The sequence below is a fragment of the Phyllobates terribilis genome, unplaced genomic scaffold, assembly GCF_046119375.1.
Source record: "Phyllobates terribilis strain yellow unplaced genomic scaffold, ASM4611937v1 Scaffold_38__1_contigs__length_12584779, whole genome shotgun sequence".
Lineage (NCBI taxonomy): Eukaryota > Metazoa > Chordata > Amphibia > Anura > Dendrobatidae > Phyllobates > Phyllobates terribilis.
The window spans coordinates 11,613,925-11,633,961 of NW_027362798.1; the positions used below are offsets into that span (position 1 = coordinate 11,613,925).

The window sequence follows — 20,037 nt, forward strand, 5'->3', positions numbered from 1 at the left end:
ACAGGTTTTCTTCCAGAATGGTCCTGTATTTGGCTCCATCCACCTTCCCATCAATTTTAACCATCTTCTCTGTCCCTGCTGAAGAAAAGCAGGCCCAAACCATGATGCTGCCACCACCATGTTCGACAGTGGGGATGGTGTTTTGAGGGTGATGAGCTGTGTTGCTTTTACGCCAAACATATCGTTTTGCATTGTGGCCAAAAAGTTTGATTTTGGTTTCATCTGACCAGAGCACCTTATTCCACATGTTTGGTGTGTCTCCCAGATGGCTTGTGGCAAACTTCAAACGAGACTTTTTATAGATATCTTTGAGAAATGGCTTTCTTCTTGCCATTCTTCCATAAAGCCCAGATTTGTGCAGTGTATAACTGATTGTTGTCCTATGGACAGACTAACCCACCTCAGCTCTAGATCTCTGCAGTTCATCCAGAGTGATCATCGGCCTTTTGGCGGCATCTCTGATCAGTCTTCTCCTTGTTCGAGATGAAAGTTTAGAGCAGTGTTTCCCATACTCCAGTCCTCACAGACCCCACAGGTCATGTTTTCAGGATTTCCATAGTATTGCACAGGTGAGAAAATTCCTGATGCCTTGATGATACTTCCATCACCTATGCAATACTAAGGAAATCCTGAAAACATGACCTGTGGTGGTCCGTGAGGACTGGAGTTTGGGAAACACTGGTTTAGAGGGACGGCCGGGTCTTGGTAGATTAGCATTGGTCTGATACTCCTTCCATTTCAATATGATCGCTTGCACAGTGCTCCTTGAGATGTTTAAAACTTGGGAAATCTTTTTGTATCCAAATCCGGCTTTGAACTTCGCCACAACAGTATCTCGGACCTGCCTGGTGTGTTCCTTGGTCTTCATGGTGCTCTCTGCACTTGAAACAGAACCCTGAGACTATCACAGAGCAGGTGCATTTATACAGAGACTTAATTACACACAGGTGGATTCTAGTTATCGTTACCAGTCATTTAGGACAACATTGGATCAGTGGATTCTAGTTATCGTTACCAGTCATTTAGGACAACATTGGATCATTCAGAGATCCTCACTGAACTTCTGGAGTGAGTTTGCTGCACTGAAAGTAAAGGGGCTGAATAATATTGCACGCCCCACTTTTCATTTTTTATTTTTAAGTTTAAAATATCCAATAAATTTCATTCCCACTTGTTGATTCTTCCCAAAAAAATTTGAATTTTATATCTTTATGTTTGAAGCCAGAAATGTGGCAAAAGGTAGAAAAGTTCAAGGGGGCCAAATCCTTTCACAATGCGCTGTATCTACCACTCGCCGACCTCCCTCTGTGAGAAGCTGATGGTTATTAATGATGGAATACAATGTTTTATTATAGCGGTGAGTGCTGCATTCACTTCTTACACTCATTCATGTGGATTTGTCTGATTAGTGACCTGCACCAGCTTATATCATGGGGCTGCTCAAAGTATAAAAATTTACCAAAAAGGTGTGTTCTGTTTATTTTCTTTTGGTTTCCATTTTTTTTTACTTTTCTTCTTTTTTTTCTTTACGTGGATCTTTCTGTAAAAAATAAATAAATAAAAAATAAAATATAGTCAACCTCTGGTATGCTCTACTACCATGAGATCCCCATAATAAAGGCAGAATTTAATAAAGGGTTACACATTTATCCAAGACATTGAAAGTTATGGCTAAAAAGGTAAAAAGACTTTTCTTTTTTTGCAGCAAAATTGGCTACAATTGCCCAGACAGGTTATATTTGCCCACAGCGTGGGACTGGGGAGACTGGGGCCCACCCTACAGCTAGATGCAGATACCTGTTAGCCTTTATCCCCGTTATAGTGGGACCTCGACTGTAAAACACAGGCGGCTCCTGCACATCTACTGTGCGCACAGCACAACTGGGATGGACAATTACGGTAGTTTGCATTAAAGGGCTTCTTTGGTGAAAACAAGTTATCACCGATCCCTGGGCTCCTCAGGATTGGTGATAACTTAATGATCGTTTGGGTCCGACCATTGGAAACCGCACTGATCAGAATTGGGAAGTTTTATCCCTGACAGGACACTTTTATCCCCATTTTAAAATGCAGCGGCAGGTGGGATGTCTGACCGCAGATCCATTCATTCTCTATGGGGCTTCCAGAAAAAAACAAGAGCAGCGCTCGCAGCCATTGAGGGAATGAATGGATCAGTGGTGAAGTCGCACATGCTGCTCCAGTCTAGTGGGGATAAAAGCTCCACATTCTACCAATCGGTGCGGGTCCCAGCAGTCAGACCCCCACCAATCAATACCTTATCACTTATCCTTTGGAAAGGTGATTACTTGTTTTCACAGTAGAATTCCTGTAAGTGCATCTTGTTCCAAGTATTTAATCACACATCTAAATAAAGATTATTCTCCTAATTAATATCAGAGAGAACAATTGACTGCTATACACAACACAATCTACTTTTTCAAGACCAATAATACCACATTCAAGGGAGAACTAACGTGACACTGTGACCAGACCACATATTACCAGCATAAAGCGACCGAATAATCCCACGTAGAAGGGAGAAATACAGCCACACCGTGACCAGACCACATATTACCACCACATAGTGACCGAATAATACCACATATTGTATAAGGGACAAATATCGCCACACCATGATCAGACCAGATTTTAGCAGCATATAGCGACCAAATTATTCCACATAGAAGGGAGAACTACCGTCACACCGTGAGCAGACCACATGACCACCACATAGTGACCGAACAAGACCTCATACTGTAAAAGGGACAAATATCGCCACACCATGACCAGACCAGATTTTAGCAGCATATAGCGACCAAATTATTCCACATAGAAGGGAGAACTACCGTCACACCGTGAGCAGACCACATATGACCACCACATAGTGACCGAACAATACCTCATACTGTAAAAGGGAGAAATATCGCCACACCATGACCAGACCAGATATTACCAACATATAGCGACCAAATAATTCCACATACAAGGGAGAAATACCACCACACCATGTCCACACCACATAGTGACCAAATAATAACACATACAGGGATAAATACCACACCATGACCGGACCAGATATTACAACATAGTGACCGAATATTACAATACTGATCATTAATGAAATGTCCTCGGACGCACATTCAGTTGAAACCAGTGGGCCCCCTCTACGTCCTGCTCAGGGTCCTGCCAAGGACCCTGGCCCACCGGATAATCGTCCAGTGTCCCGGTGCTCCAGTCAGACCCTGTTTGCCCACCAAACTCATCCATTTAAATGTCTGATTTTAGAGTTTGCATTGTGTTCCTTTTCTTTGCTTATAAAAACATAATAATTATAGTCTATGGACCTTCTCTGATGCTGATGGTTCACAAAAGAAATTTGAGACATGTTTGATTGTAATCTGATTTGCAGATAAAGCTGGCCCATTCAAATGATTGGATTGCCAAAAAAAGATCCATTTGCATCCTTGTTCTGTATGTTTTTCACTGACTAATGTTAGAAGTTTGTAAATCTTCATCACTTTTTTTCTCTCATCAGTAGGTGGCAGAAAATGTCATTTTTCAACATGAGGAGAGAAAACTTCATTCCATCACTTTACCTGATGGGCCCATGCAGGGTCGGACTGGCCTGGTGTGATAAATTCCCGGTGGGCCCCGATGAGAGAGTGAGAGAATTGGTAGCGGGGGCTCTTAAAAAGTGCGGACCCTTTAAAAGCGCAGCCGAAGGACATGTAGCGTCGCGCGCGGCGCTCATACTATTCAGTGGTGACAGCGGGTGACGCGCATAGTCACATGACAGGAGGACGTGATCTTGGTGGGCGGTGACACGCACCGTGCTCTGCTTTCCCGCTGGTGGCTGGCAGTTGTGTGGTGTCAGGTGACACGCTGACGTCACGCTCTCCTCTCCCTGCTCCCCTGCCGGCTTTCGATACGCCGACGCCGCGCTCTGCTCTCGAGTCCCGGCTCCTGCTCCCTTGGAATTGGCCTTGTAACACCGGCTCCCGTCCGGGTATGTAACACCGCACCAGCACCGCGCACCGCCCTCTTCTCTCCTGCTCTCTTGGCCTTTTAAGCCGGCTCCTGGGCTGAGTGTGCGGTGACCTGCACTCTGCTCTCTCACCATCACCCTGGAAACAAGGCTGCCGGCCCCGGCTACAGCTCTCCCTGCTTCAACTTCAAGTCAAGTGCAATATCCACGTTTTTCTGGGTGAGTGTTCCCAGCATTGGTCATCATCCATATATGGAGGGGTCGCAGGCTGGTCACATGGGGACATGGATGGAGACATGGGGCTGAAGGGGGGCTGGCTGGACCCATGGGGACATGGGGCTGAAGGGGGGGCTGGATGGACCCATGAGGACATGGATGGGGACATGTGGCTGAAGGGGGGCTGGATTGACCCATGGGGACATGGATGGGGACATGAAGCTGAAGGGGGGGCTGGCTGGACCCATGGAGACATGGGGCTGAAGGGGGGGCTGGATGGACCCATGGAGACATGGATGGAGACATGGGGCTGAAGGGGGGGCTGGATGGACCCATGGAGACATGGATGGGGACATGGGGCTGAAGGGGGGGCTGGATGGACCCATGGGGACATGGATGGGGACATGGGGCTGAAGGGGGGGCTGGATGGACCCATGGGGACATGGATGGGGACATGGGGCTGAAGGGGGGGCTGGATGGACCCATGGGGACATGGATGGGGACATGGGGCTGAAGGGGGGGCTGGATGGACCCATGGGGACATGGATGGGGACATGGGGCTGAAGGGGGGGCAGGATGGACCCATGGGGACATGGATGGGGACATGGGGCTGAAGGGGGGGCTGGATGGACCCATGGGGACATGGATGGGGACATGGGGCTGAAGGGGGGCTGGATGGACCCATGGGGACATGGATGGGGACATGGGGCTGAAGGGGGGGCTGGATGGACCCATGGGGACATGGATGGGGACATGGGGCTGAAGGGGGGGCTGGATGGACCCATGGGGACATGGATGGGGACATGGGGCTGAAGGGGGGGCTGGATGGACCCATGGGGACATGGATGGGGACATGGGGCTGAAGGGGGGGCTGGATGGACCCATGGGGACATGGATGGGGACATGGGGCTGAAGGGGGGGCTGGATGGACCCATGGGGACATGGATGGGGACATGGGGCTGAAGGGGGGGCTGGATGGACCCATGGGGACATGGATGGGGACATGGGGCTGAAGGGGGGGCTGGATGGACCCATGGGGACATGGATGGGGACATGGGGCTGAAGGGGGGGCTGGATGGACCCATGGGGACATGGATGGGGACATGGGGCTGAAGGGGGGGCTGGATGGACCCATGGGGACATGGATGGGGACATGGGGCTGAAGGGGGGGCTGGATGGACCCATGGGGACATGGATGGGGACATGGGGCTGAAGGGGGGGCTGGATGGACCCATGGGGACATGGATGGGGACATGGGGCTGAAGGGGGGGCTGGATGGACCCATGGGGACATGGATGGGGACATGGGGCTGAAGGGGGGGCTGGATGGACCCATGGGGACATGGATGGGGACATGGGGCTGAAGGGGGGCTGGATGGACCCATGGGGCTGAAGGGGGGGCTGGATGGACCCATGGGGACATGGGGCTGAAGGGGGGGCTGGGTGGACCCATGGGGACATGGGGCTGAAGGGGGGGCTGGGTGGACCCATGGGGACATGGATGGGGACATGGGGCTGAAGGGGGGGCTGGGTGGACCCATGGGGACATGGGGCTGAATGGGGGGGCTGGCTGGACCCATGGGGACATGGGGCTGAAGGAGGGGCTGGCTGGACCCATGGGGACATGGATGGGGCTGATGGGGGGGCTGGCTGGACCCATGGGGACATGGAGGGGGACATGGGGCGGAAAGGGGGGCTGGCTGGACCCATGGGGACATGGAGGGGGACATGGGGCGGAAAGGGGGGCTGGCTGGACCCATGGGGCATGGGGCTGAAGGGGGGGGCTGGCTGGACCCATGGTGACATATGGATGGGGACATGGGGCTGAAGGGGGGGCTGGGTGGACGCATGGGGTGACATATGGATGGAGGCAGGGGGCTGAAGGGGGGGCTGGCTGGACGCATGGGGAGACATGGATTGAGGCACGGGGCTGAAGGGGGGGGCTGGCTGGACGCATGGGGAGACTTATGGATGGAGGCACGGGGCTGAAGGGGGGGGCTGGCTGGACGCATGATCGGACACATGGAGGTGAAGGTGGCCAAGTTGGGGACCTGGATGGACACATGGAGGTGAAGGGCGGCAAGCTGGACACATGGGGACCTGGATAGATATATGGGGTGGGGTGGGATGCATATATGAGGGGGACAGGATGGATATATGAAGGGGGGCGGGCTGGACACATGGAGGCCCGGATGGATATATGGGAGGGGCAGGCTGGACACATGGAGACCAGAATGGATATATGGGGGGGGGGGTCAGGTTGGATAGATGGGTGGCCACGCTGGACAAGGGACTTTATTACTGTTTAGGGGCCAGATTGAGGAACTTTATTAGTTTATGATGGCGAATGGGGAACATTATTACTTTAGAGTCCAATTAGGGACATTATTACTTCTGTAATATAATTTACTTTTTAGGAAACTGTTTTCCATAAGAGGGGACAAAAGGGGGGTCCTGTTACTGTGCAGGGCGCCACTATGTCGCTTTATTTCTTCAACTGGTGTAGTGTAGAATCCTGGGGAAAAGTGGGAATGTGCTCTAAAAGAGATCAGTTATTGATAACTGTGTGTTATTTTCTGCAGAGATGATTCCTGGCTGGAAGAAGTGATGGCGGACTGTGCCAGATGAAGAAAAGCGAAGATGAAGAACTTCACCTAGAGACATCACTGGTGAGTCAGTGTATTACTGTACACTTACACTATATAGTATATACTGAGCTCCTGTGTATGTCACTCGTGATAACTGTATTACCTGTACACTATATACAGAGCTCCTGTGTATAATGTCACCGGTGATCACTGTATTACCTGTACACTGACACTATATACAGAGCTCCTGTGTATAATGTCACTGGTGATCACTGTATTACCTGTACACTGACACTATATACAGAGCTCATATGTATAGTGACAGTGTTGTTAGTATTGTGGTTTTTATTCCTGATCAGTATTGTATTATTTGGTCACTATGTGGTGGTAATATGTGGTCTGGTCATGGTGTGGTGATATTTGTCCCTTTTGTATGTGGTATTATTGGTGTTGTTATAGTGGATTATGTTGTGTATGGCGGTTATTTGTTCTCGCTGAGATTAACTAGGAAAAGATTTTTTTCCATGAGGCCACGGCTTCACTATCAGTATTTGGTCAGTATTTTTTCTCAGTAGTGAGAGGCAAAAGCAGGAGTGGGTGATAAATCCACAATTGGTGACTTGTTTCTATTCTCCCTTTTCTCTGATTGTTCCTCACCTGGTTTTGGCTCCCACTCCTGAGAATAATCCTGACTGAATACTGATAGTGGGGCTGTGGCCTTAGAGATGAAATACTTGGAGCAGAGCGTCAGAGATGCACTTACAGGGGTTCTCCGGGGAAAACAAGTAATCACCTCTCCACAGGATCAGTGATAACTTATTGATTGGTGGGGGTCTGACTACTGGGACCTGCACCGATCGGCAGAATGTGGAGCTTTTCTCCCCATTAGACTGGAGCTCATGTGCGACTCGACCACTGATCCATTCATTCCCTCAGAGGCTGCGAGCGCTGCTCTTTTTTGGAAGCCCCCAAGAGAACGAATGAGGCTGTGGTCAGACGTCCCACCTGTCGCTGCATTGTAAAATGGGGATAAGTGTCCTGTCAGGGATAAAACTTCCCCATTCTTCCAATCGGTGCGGTTTCCAATCAATAAGTGATCACCTATCCTGTGCAGCCCATGAATCTGTGATCACTTGTTTTAACCAAAGAAGCTCTTTCATGCAAACTCCAGAAATTGTCCATCCCTGTTCTAGTCTGTGCACAGTAGATGTGAGGAGCCGCCGGTCACTGCTCCACTATAACAGGGAGAGCAGAGAAAAGAGATCTGCATATTGCTGTAGGTGGCCCCTAGAGTCACTGTCCCCTGTGGGCCCCAGACACCCCAGTCCGACCCTGCTGACATCTGATTAAGGCCTAAGGCCCCGTTCACATGTCAGGTTTTAATCAGTGTTTTTTTCTAATTTTCATCTGATTTTGGTCAGTGTGGCAGTTTTTCTCCTCAGTGGGGCATATTTTTTATATGTAAAGTAAAAAGCTAAAGGTTTCCTAGCCTCGCTTGCCCGGCCTATAGACCCTGGAAAACAAGCAGTACAGGCAACATGGTTGGTTCTGGCCATTTTTCTGACAGACTCATTGACTTCAATAGATGATCTTTATCTACAAATCGGATGGAAATCGGACCGGTCTCAGTTCTGATTTACAGATCAATCGTCCACAAAAAATAGAGCTGTAAACCTGTCCCCGGTCTATAACGGAGCATATTCTACCTGTTAGAGAAATAACCAGACGTGAAAAGAGCCATGTGCTATTCTTACAGGGAAGGGGCCACCATTTTATGTTTTGTATTAATAATTATGTAATCAATTATTTTTAATACAAAATTAAATGTCCCACTTTATTAGTTTTTTATTTATTTATGTTGACAGTGGCCACTGGGGGCTGCCATTTTTATTTGGGGGGTGTGTAAGAAGCGCTCTTACACACCTCATTTACGGCAGCCCTGGCCATAAGAGACAGTAGTCTGTCACCGACCCTATCTCTAACATTAGAGGCCGCTCCTCCTGCCTCTAGCTGTGACCTGGGCACGCCCCCTTGGCTGTTCAGGTCGCAGCCGTGGGAGGAGATTGCAGCCATCTTTGTGGAGCCTGCAGTGTAAGCTGTACATTCCCCCTGTCGTCGCACGCACTGCTCAGTCAGAGCGTGCCATGACAGGAGCTGCCGGGGAGGAAATGCCTGGGAGTGGACGTCCCGAGTGAGTATCTGCGGCGGCTCCGTGCGGTGATCTCAGCTTCTCTGCTGTTATCAGTGCCGACATCTTCAGGCAACACAGACACAGCGCTGCGTGGGAACGTGGAAGGTGAGTAGAAGCGTTTATTGTTTTTTGTTTTTTTTTCCTTTGCAGTGAAAATATGGGGGCATATACACACAATGGTGGAGTTGGAGGCATATACCCACCAGGGTGGAGGGGGAGGCATATACCCACCAGGATGGATGGAAGAGGCATATACCCACCAGGATGTAGGGAGTGTGCATATACCCACCAATGAAGGGGGGCATTTACCCACCAGGATGGATGAAGGGGGAATTTACCCACCAGGATGGATGAAGGGGGCATATATCCACCAGGATGGATGGAGGGGGGGCATACACCCACAAGGATGGAGGGGGGTGTATACCCACAAGGATGAAGGTGGGGCATATACCGACAAGGATGGAGGGGGGCATATACCCACCAGGATGGATGGATGGGGGCATATACCCACCAGGATGGATGGAGGGGGGGCATATACCCACCAGGATGGATGGAGGGGGGGCATATACCCACCAGGATGGATGGAGGGGGGGCATATACCCACCAGGATGGATGGAGGGGGGGCATATACCCACCAGGATGGATGGAGGGGGGGCATATACCCACCAGGATGGAGAGGTGGCATATACCCACCAGGATGGAGAGGTGGCATATACTCACCAGAATAGAGGGAGGGGGCATATACACCTACCCAGGATGGATGAATGGAGGGGCATATACACCTTCCCAGGATGGATGGATGGAGGGGCATATACACCTACCCAGGATGGATGGATGGAGGGGCATATACACCTACCCAGGATGGATGGATGGAGGGGCATATACACCTACCCAGGATGGATGGATGGAGGGGCATATACACCTACCCAGGATGGATGGATGGAGGGGCATATACACCTAACCAGGATGGATGGATGGAGGGGCATATACACTTACTCAGGATGGATGGATGGATGGAGGGGCATACACACCTTCCCAGGATGGATGGATGGAGGGGCACATACACCTACCCAGGATGGATGGATGGAGGGGCATATACACCTACCCAGGATGGATGGATGGAGGGGCATATACACCTACCCAGGATGGATAGATGGAGGGGCACATACACCTACCCAGGATGGATGGATGGAGGCGCATATTCTCCTACCTAGGATGGATGGAGGGGCATATTCTCCTACCTAGGATGGATGGAGGGGCATATTCTCCTACCAAGGATGGATGGAGGGGCATATACTCCTACCCAGGATGGATGGATTGATAAAGGGGCATCTACACCTAACCAGGATGGATAGATGATGGAGCATATATACTTATCCAGGATGGATGGAGGGGCATATACACCTACCCAGGATGGATGGAGGGGCATATACACCTACCCAGGATGGATGGAGGGGCATATACACCTACCCAGGATGGATGGAGGGGCATATACACCTACCCAGGATGGATGGAGGGGCATATACACCTACCCAAGATAGATGGAGGGGCCGATACACCTACCCAGGATGGATGTATGGATGGAGGGGCATCTACACCTACCCAGGATGGATGGATGGAGAAGCATCTACACCTACCCAGGATGGATGGATGGGGAAGCATATACACCTACCCAGGATGGATGGATGGAGGGGCATATACACCTACCCAGGATGGATGGATGGAGGGGCATATACACCTACCCAGGATGGATGGATGGAGGGGCATATACACCTACCCAGGATGGATGGATGGAGGGGCATATACACCTACCCAGGATGGATGGATGGAGGGGCATATACACCTACCCAGGATGGTTGGAGGGGAATATACACCTACCCAGGATGGATGGATGGAGGGGAATATACACCTACCCAGGATGGATGGATGGAAAGGAATATACACCTACCCAGGATGGATGGATGGAGGGGCATCTACAACTACCGAGGGTGGATGGATGGAGGGGCATCTATACCTAACCAGGATGGATGGAGGGGCATATACACCTACCAGAATAGACTACCCAGGATGGATGGAGGGGCATCTACGCCTACCCAGAATGGATGGATGAAGGGGCATATACACCTACCCAGGATGGATGGATGGAGAAGCATATACACCTACCCAGGATGGATGGATGGAGGGGCATATACACCTACCCAGGATGGATGGATGGAGGGGAATATACACCTACCTAGGATGGGTGGAGGGGAATATACACCTACCTAGGATGGATGGGTGGAGGGGAATATACACCTACCCAGGATGGATGGATGGAGGGGCATCTACACCTAACCAGGGTGGATGGATGGAGGGGCATCTATACCTAACCAGGGTGGATGGATGGAGGGGCATTTTCACCTAACCAGGATGGATGGAGGGGCATATACACCTACCAGAATAGACTACCTAGGATGGATGGATGGATGGAGGGGCATCTACACCTACCCAGGATGGATGGATGAAGGGGCATATACACCTACCCAGGATGGATGGATGGAGGGGCATATACACCTACCTAGGATGGATGGATGGATGGAGGGGGATATACACCTACCTAGGATGGATGGATGGAGGGGGATATACACCTACCCAGGATGGATGGATGGAGGGGGATATACACCTACCCAGGATGGATGGATGGATGGAGGGGCATATACACCTACCCAGGATGGATGGATGGATGGAGGGGCATATACACCTACCCAGGATGGATGGATGGAGGGGGATATACACCTACCCAGGATGGATGGATGGAGGGGGATATACACCTACCCAGGATGGATGGATGGAGGGGGATATACACCTACCCAGGATGGATGGATGGAGGGGGATATACACCTACCCAGGATGGATGGATGGAGGGGGATATACACCTACCCTGGATGGATGGATGGAGGGGGATATACACCTACCCAGGATGGATGTATGGAAGGGGATATACACCTACCCAGAATGGATGGATGGAGGGGCATATACACCTGCCCAGGATGGATGGAGGGGCATATACACCTACCCTGGATGGATGGATGGATGGAGGGGCATCTGCACCTACCCAGGATGGGGACCATATTCCATATACCAGGATGGGGCATATAGAAGGATGAGGGGCATATACTGTAGGACGTATATGGTGTCATTACGCTTTGGCTTCTTTTGATACCTGTGATACGTCTGACCTCATAGTATGTCCCCCCCTTTTTACTCTTTTGAAGGAGGCTGTTTTACACTTGAAGCATATATGTGTTACAATCCATAACTAAATCGTGTATATTTTTTATTTTTCCTCTTTAGTGGTTAACTCCGGAATGAAGCACCGCTTTGTATTCATTTATATGAGATATTTTCATGTGCTGAGTGTCGGCTTATTTGTTATCCCCCCTCTTTTTCTCAGATATGATTGTAATTTGATTTATCTTGAGACGATGGATTTTCGTTTTTTATACAGTTCTTCCCATTTTTTGTATTGTTTTAGATAAACCTTGATAAAGGCTGAGGCCGAAGAGTTGGTCATACATCTGTATCATGAACAATTTATTGTCTGAATAAATTCCTTGATTTGCATCAATATCCATTGTGCCTAAAGGTTTATATATATATATATATATATATATATACAGTCATATGAAAAAGTTTGGGCACCCCTATTAATCTTAAGCTTAATGTTTTATAAAAATTGGTGTTTTTGCAACAGCTATTTCAGTTTGATATATGTAATAACTGTTGGACACAGTAATGTTTCTGCCTTGAAATGAGGTTTATTGTACTAACAGAAAATGTGCAATCTGCATTCAAACAAAATTTGAAAGGTGCATAAGTATGGGCACCCTTATCATTTTCTTGTTTTAAATACTCCTACCTACTTTTTACTGACTTACTAAAGCACTTTTTTTGGTTTTGTAACCTCATGGAGCTTTGAACTTTATAGCCAGGTGTATGCAATCATGAGAAAAGCTACTTAAAGTGGCCACTTGCAAGTTGTTCTCCTGTTTGAATCTCCTCTGAAGAGTGGCATCATGTGCTCCTCAAAACAACTGTCAAATGATCTGAAAACAAAGATTATTCAACATAGTTGTTCAGGGGAAGCATACAAAAAGCTGTCTCAGAGATTTAACCTGTCAGTTTCCACTGTGAGGAACATAGTAAGGAAATGGAAGAACACAGGGACAGTTCTTGTTAAGGCCAGAAGTGGCAGGCCAAGAAAAACATCAGAAAGGCATAGAAGAAGAATGGTGAGATCAGTCAAGGACAATCCTCAGACCACCTCCAGAGAGCTGCAGCATCAACTTGCTGCAGATGGTGTCACTGTGCATCGGTCAACTATACAAGGCACTTTGCACAAGGAGAAGCTGTATGGGAGAGTGATGCGAAAGAAGCCGTTTCTGCAAGCACGCCACAAACAGAGTTGGCTGAGGTATGCAAAAGCACATTTGGAGAAGCCAATTTCTTTTTGGAAGAAGGTCCTGTGGACTGATGAAATCAAGATTGAGTTATTTGGTCATACAAAAAGGCGTTATGCATGGTGGCAAAAAAACACAGCATTCCAAGAAAAACACTTGCTACCCACAGTAAAATTTGGTGGAGGTTCCATCATGCTTTGGGGCTGTGTGGTCAATGCTGGCACTGGGAATCTTGTTAAAGTTGAGGGACGCATGGATTCCACTCAGTATCAGCAGATTCTTGACAATAGTGTTCAAGAATCAGTGATAAATATGAAATTACAAAGTGGATGGATCTTTCAGCAAGACAATGATCCAAAACACCGCTCCAAATCTACTCAGGCATTCATGCAGAGGAACAACTACAATGTTCTGGAATGGCCATCCCAGTCCCCAGACCTGAATATCATTGAACATCTGTGGGATCATTTGAAGAGGGCTGTCCATGCTCGACGACCATCAAACTTAACTGAACTGGAATTGTTTTGTAAAGAGGAATGGTCAAAAATACCTTCATCCAGGATCCAGGAACTCATTAAAAGCTACAGGAAGCGACTAGAGGCTGTTATTTTTGCAAAAGGAGGATCTACTAACTATTAATGTCACTTTTCTGGTGAGGTGCCCATACTTATGCACCTGTCAAATTTTGTTTGAATGCAGATTGCACATTTTCTGTTAGTACAATGAACCTCATTTCAAGGCAGAAACATTACTGTATCCAACAGTTATTACATATATCAAACTGAAATAGCTGTTGCAAAAACACCAATTTTTATAGAACATTAAGCTTAAGATTAATAGGGGTGCCCAAACTTTTTCATATGACTGTATATATATATATATATATAAGTATTTTTGCTTGTGAGTTTTCTTATAATGTTTTTAAATAGAAGACCGTATTGCGATATCATTGAAATACAAATGTTTCTGTTGCGATCCTCAGCTCTACCTGAGAACACCATCTGCGTGGGACTGGGCCGAGTGGGGGGCATCTGGCCAACATATAGCGGCGGGCACTCTGCAGCAACTCAGCACTGTTGACTTTGGAGGTCCTCTTCATTCCCTGGTGGTCAGCGGCTGCATGCATCCCCTAGAACTAGATATGCTAAGATTGTTTGCTGTGGAGCCCTTTAGTTTCTATCAGATAAATGTGGAGGACAACTCAACATATCTGTCATCATAGACAATCTGTGCTGAATCCGCACCCCTCACTGCTGAGCAGCTACCCTGTCTAGGTGGCAGCACACAGTGCTTTGTGTGTGTCCCATTGTGTTACTAGTGATATAGCAGTATACTAGGGATGCACCAACTCCACATTTTTATTAATATTACTCCAGATATGGACGAAACCCTCCAAGATGCAGGCTTTATTATACTACAGAATTTTGGTGCATCCATAATATATGCTCAAGCACTTTAATAGAAACCTGTTCCACCATGTCCATCCTTCACTGCGCTACTGGTATTTATTTGGAAACACAGGGATATTCCAGGAAAACGTGTTTTATGCTTAATACAAATAAACTGATCACATTTTCAAAGAATTTCCATTCGTGTTTATCTCCTTTTTTGTAATTTATCTGTCTGGTTAATTCACACTTTTCATGTTTTTTGTACAACCAGTTAATGGGGTGGTCTCAGTTTCTTAAAGGGAGTCTGTCACCCCAATACTCAAATCATTTATGGATTTGTATAGGAATCTTGGCCCCTATAAAAAAAATATACTTTAGGTACAGATATTTTTATGCAAAAACAGCATTTACACCCCACGCTTAATTACCATCCTCTGCCCCTCCCCTTACGATGATTGACAGCACTGCCTATATTGAATCCTCAGCCCTGCACACACTGACACTGCAGGAGCTGAAAACTCAGTGTCCGAGCTTGCGGGCATCCTCTGATCCCCTTGTCCAGTCTACAGTTGTCTCGTTCAGTGGGCAGAAAAAAGCTTTTACTTAAAAATTGTAAGTCTCGATTTGAGTTTGCCAAAAGACATGTGGGAGACTCCCAAAATATATGGAGGAATGTGCTGTGGTCAGATGAGACCAAAATTGAACTTTTTGGCCACCAAGGTAAATGCTATGTCTGGCACCAAACCAACAGCTCATCACCCCAAGAACACCATCCCCACAGTGAAACATGGTGGTTGCAGTATCATGCTGTGGGTATGTTTTTCTGCAGCAGCCACCTCCATTATCTGAATGCAAGGAAGATTGTGAACTTGTGCTACTTGTGCAGTAACACTTTGTCATTTCTGCTCCATTCTGTCTTCAAGCACAGGGTTAACAATGCTCTGACTCCATATCCGGCTTCATGGCTTGATCATAGATGCTGGATCCTGATTCCCAAGAAAATCCCACCAACCCAAGATTGTGAAAGAAATGCACAAAACACTTTTAGTGAATGTTAAATAGACCAAATTTTATTACAAATCATATTATTTCATTCAGTGTCTGAAATTTAGAATCAGCCAATTGCTATGAAAAAGACACTGAAAATGGCAAACCTCCGACTCACGAAGAATCATCCGTCAGCACTCAGGAGAGGAAAACCCCCTGTGGAGGAAACCTCTAGGGAACCATGGCTGGAGGACTTGCCCTTCCCTCGGGCTTAGAAGGATAGTGCCAACAAGTAACAGCAAATTGTACTAGAATTTGTACATTGTATCATATTTACAGTGAGACATGATATACATCCACTATAGATATGATAGCAGTGACATCACATAGTCACACAAGTTACACATTACATCATCAGAAAACAGACAGTAATGGAGAAGGTCAAAGTAGGTGCCCTGTGCGAGCACCATATGGAGAAGTCTAATGCGACATCTCCAGGCCGTACACATAAAGGTGAAGGCAACTAGTACCGGACGTGAGGGAGATCTGGCTGCAACATCTGTCACCCCATTGATCGCTAGGGTTAGTTTGATCTGGCTGGCTAGGCGGTATGGCTGATCTGGCTGGCTAGGCGGTATGGCTGATCTGGCTGGCTAGGCGATATGGCTGATCTGGCTGGCTAGGCGGTATGGCTGATCTGGCTGGCTAGGCCGTATCCCCTTCCTCCCTTACAGGTTGTGGAGTGATGAAGCTCCAGGTCTCCAGACACATCAAGTACGGCGCTTCATACGGCTGAATGACCTGTGGTTCCGGAATCATCTTCTATATCATAGATGTATGTGTTTATGACATCAGCACAGTTGCCGTAGTTACCACAGGTGTTCATTACTGGTGCTTCACTGGCTAGAAAGTCTCTCTCAGTGTTCCAAAGAATTAACCCTTGAATGACTGGCACTGTACATTTGTCCAGAATCCTGTAACATAATCTTGTCACTGTGCAGGACCGTTATCAATATTATACTTTAAAATTCCCTTAAACAAAGTCTAATTAGTGAGCGCATCTACAGATTTGATGGGTAACAAGCACAATAATCCCCTTAAGCCCTACTAAATGCATAAATGTCCAATATGAGTACAGAGCAGTCCATACAGAATGGATGATATAGAGGGCAATACAGTTAGATAAAGAAGTAGAAAGCCAAACCAAGTAAATGTCTCCTGAGATCTCGGCTACTGAGGTCTCAATTGTGCATCTGCTGCCTCAGGCGGCCATTTGTGTAACACAAGCGATCGGAAGATCACAGCTTCTAGTCTACTAAGGAGACTATTGAAGCATGTAAAAAGTAAAAAAAAAATATTTAAAAGTTCAAATCACCCCCCTTTTACCCCATTCAAAATAAAACAATCAAAAATACACGTTTGGTATCGCCGCATTTAGAATCGCCCGATCTATCAATATATAAAAAGAATGACTTCCATCAGTAAACTGTATAACGAGAAAGAAACAAAACTCCAAAATTAAGTTGTTTTGGTCGCCGCAACATTGCATTAAAATGTAATAACAGGCGATCATAAAATCATATCTACACCAAAACGGTATCAATAAAAATGTCAGCTCAGTGCGCAAAAAATAACCCCTGACCCGGCTCTAGATCACGAAAAATGGAGACGCTACGGGTCTCGGAAAAATGATTATTTTTTTTTACAAGCTTTGAATTTTGATTTCACCACTTAAATAAAGTAGAAGCTCCACATGTTTGGTAACTACGAACTCGTAATGACCTGGAGAATCATAATGGCCGGTCAGTGTTAGCATTTACTGAACATGGTAAAAAAAAACTTTTGTGGAATTGCACTTTTTTTGCCATTTCACTGCACTTGGATATTTTTCCCATTTTCCAGTACACAATATGGTAAAATCAATGGTGGTGTTCAAAAGAATAACTCATCCCACAATAAAACAAGCCCTCACATGGCCATATTGACGGAAAAATAAAAAAGTTATGGCTCTGGGAAGAAGGGGAGCAAAAAATGAAAGCGCATAAACGGAAAAACCTGAGGTGATAAAGGGGTTAACTGGAATTTTCTGCCATGGACTCATTGGCAAATCTGAAATAGATATTTCTCGCTCCCTTATCAGTGTGGAAACATATATCTTTGGCCTCATTCAGACGTCTGTTTTTCATGTTTGTGTCCTCTCCATATTTGTTACGGATAGATCACATACACAATATAATCTGTGGAGTCGTCCACATGTCATTTTTTTGTTGAAAACCGCGTAGTGTCCGTTTTTTATCCTAGTGGTTGATGGAAATTCTCCAGTCAGATCTATGGGTCCATGACATCGCTGACAGCTGGCATTGCCATCCATGTGCTGTCTGTGATAACACTGTTACCAGAGGAGAAGCTTCTCAATTTATGGATTTATTTTGCATACAAGAAAAGCTGATGAAACGCTGAAGATAAAAACTGACCACTTTCAGACATTTTTTGCATATACGATAAGTCACTGACATCTGATTAAGGCCTAAGGCCCCGTTCACATGTCAGGTATTAATCAGTGTTTTTTTCTCATTTTCATCTGATTTTGGTCAGTGTGTCAGTTTTTCTCCTCAGTGGGGCATATTTTTTTATATGTAAAGTAAAAAGCTAAAGGTTTCCTGGCATCGCTTGCCCGGCCTATAGACCCTGGAAAACAAGCAGTACAGGCAACATGGTTGGTTCTGGCCATTTTTCTGACAGACTCATTGACTTCAATAGATGATCTTTATCTACAAATCGGATGAAAATCGGACCGGTCTCAGTTCTGATTTACAGATCAATCGTCCACAAAAAATAGAGCTGTAAACCTGTCCCCGGTCTATAACGGAGCATATTCTACCTGTTAGAGAAATAACCAGACGTGAAAAGAGCCATGTGCTATTCTTACAGGGAAGGGGCCACCATTTTATGTTTTGTATTAATAATTATGTAATCAATTATTTTTAATACAAAATTAAATGTCCCCCTTTATTAGTTTTTTAGTTATTTATTTTTACATTGGCCACTGGGGGCTGCCATTTTTATTTGGGGGTTGTGTAAGAAGCGCTCTTACACACCTCATTTACGGCAGCCCTGGCCATAAGAGACAGTAGTCTGTCACCGACTCTATCTCTAACATTACAGGCAGCTCCTCCTGCCTCTAGCTGTGACCTGGGCACGCCCCCTTGGCTGTTCAGGCCGCAGCCGTGGGAGGAGATTGCAGCCATCTTTGTGGAGCCTGCAGTGTAAGCTGTACATTCCCCCTGTCGTCGCACGCACTGCTCAGTCAGAGCGTGCCATGACAGGAGCTGCCGGGGAGGAAATGCCTGGGAGTGGAGGCCCCGAGTGAGTATCTGCGGCGGCGCCGTGCGATGATCTCAGCCTCTCAGCTGTTATCACCGCCGACATCTTCAGGCAACACAGACACAGCGCTGCGTGGGAACATGGAAGGTGAGTAGAAGCGTTTATTGTTTTGTTTTTTTTTTCCTTTGCATTGAATATATGGGGGCATAAACCCACCAGGATGGAGGAGGAGGCATAAACCCACCAGGATGGAGGAGGAGGCATAAACCCACCAGGATGGAGGAGGGGGCATATACCCACCAGGATGGAGGAAGGGCATATACCCACCAGGATGGATGGGGGGGGGCATATACCCACTAGTATGGAGGGGGGGCATATACCCACCAGGATGGATGGAGGGGGGGCATATACCCACCATGATGGATATAGGGGGGGCATATACAAGCCAGGATGGAGGGGGGCATATACCCACCAGTATGGAGTGGGGGATATACCCACCAGGATGGATGGAGGGGGGCATATACTGACCGGGATGGATGGAAGGGCATATACACCTAACCAGGATAGATGGAGGTACATATACACCTACTCAGGATGGATGGAGGGGCATATACACTTGCCCAGGATGGATGGATGGAGGGGCATATACACCTACCCAGAATGGATGGACGGAGAGGCATATACACCTAACCAGGATGGATTGAGGGGCATATACACATACCCAGGATGGATGGATGGAGGGGCATTAACACCTACGCAGGATGGATGGATGCAGGGGCATTTACACCTACCCAGGAAGGATGGATGGAGGGGCATTTACACCTACCAAGGATGGATGGAGGGATGGAGGGGCATTTACACCTACACAGTATGGATGGATGGAGGGGCATATACACCTACCCAGGAAAGATGGAGGG

General features: G+C 47.3%; 1 long non-coding RNA gene across 1 annotated transcript in view; it reads left to right on the forward strand.

The window, feature by feature from the left end:
• The first annotated feature begins 3,868 nt into the window (after window positions 1-3,868).
• LOC141182969 (uncharacterized) overlaps window positions 3,869-20,037 on the forward strand; it is a 45,608-nt gene continuing 29,439 nt past the window's right edge. The window contains exons 1-2 of the long non-coding RNA XR_012257990.1: window positions 3,869-4,204; window positions 6,783-6,869. This is a non-coding gene — a long non-coding RNA (uncharacterized lncRNA). The remainder of the gene's footprint in view (window positions 4,205-6,782; window positions 6,870-20,037) is intronic.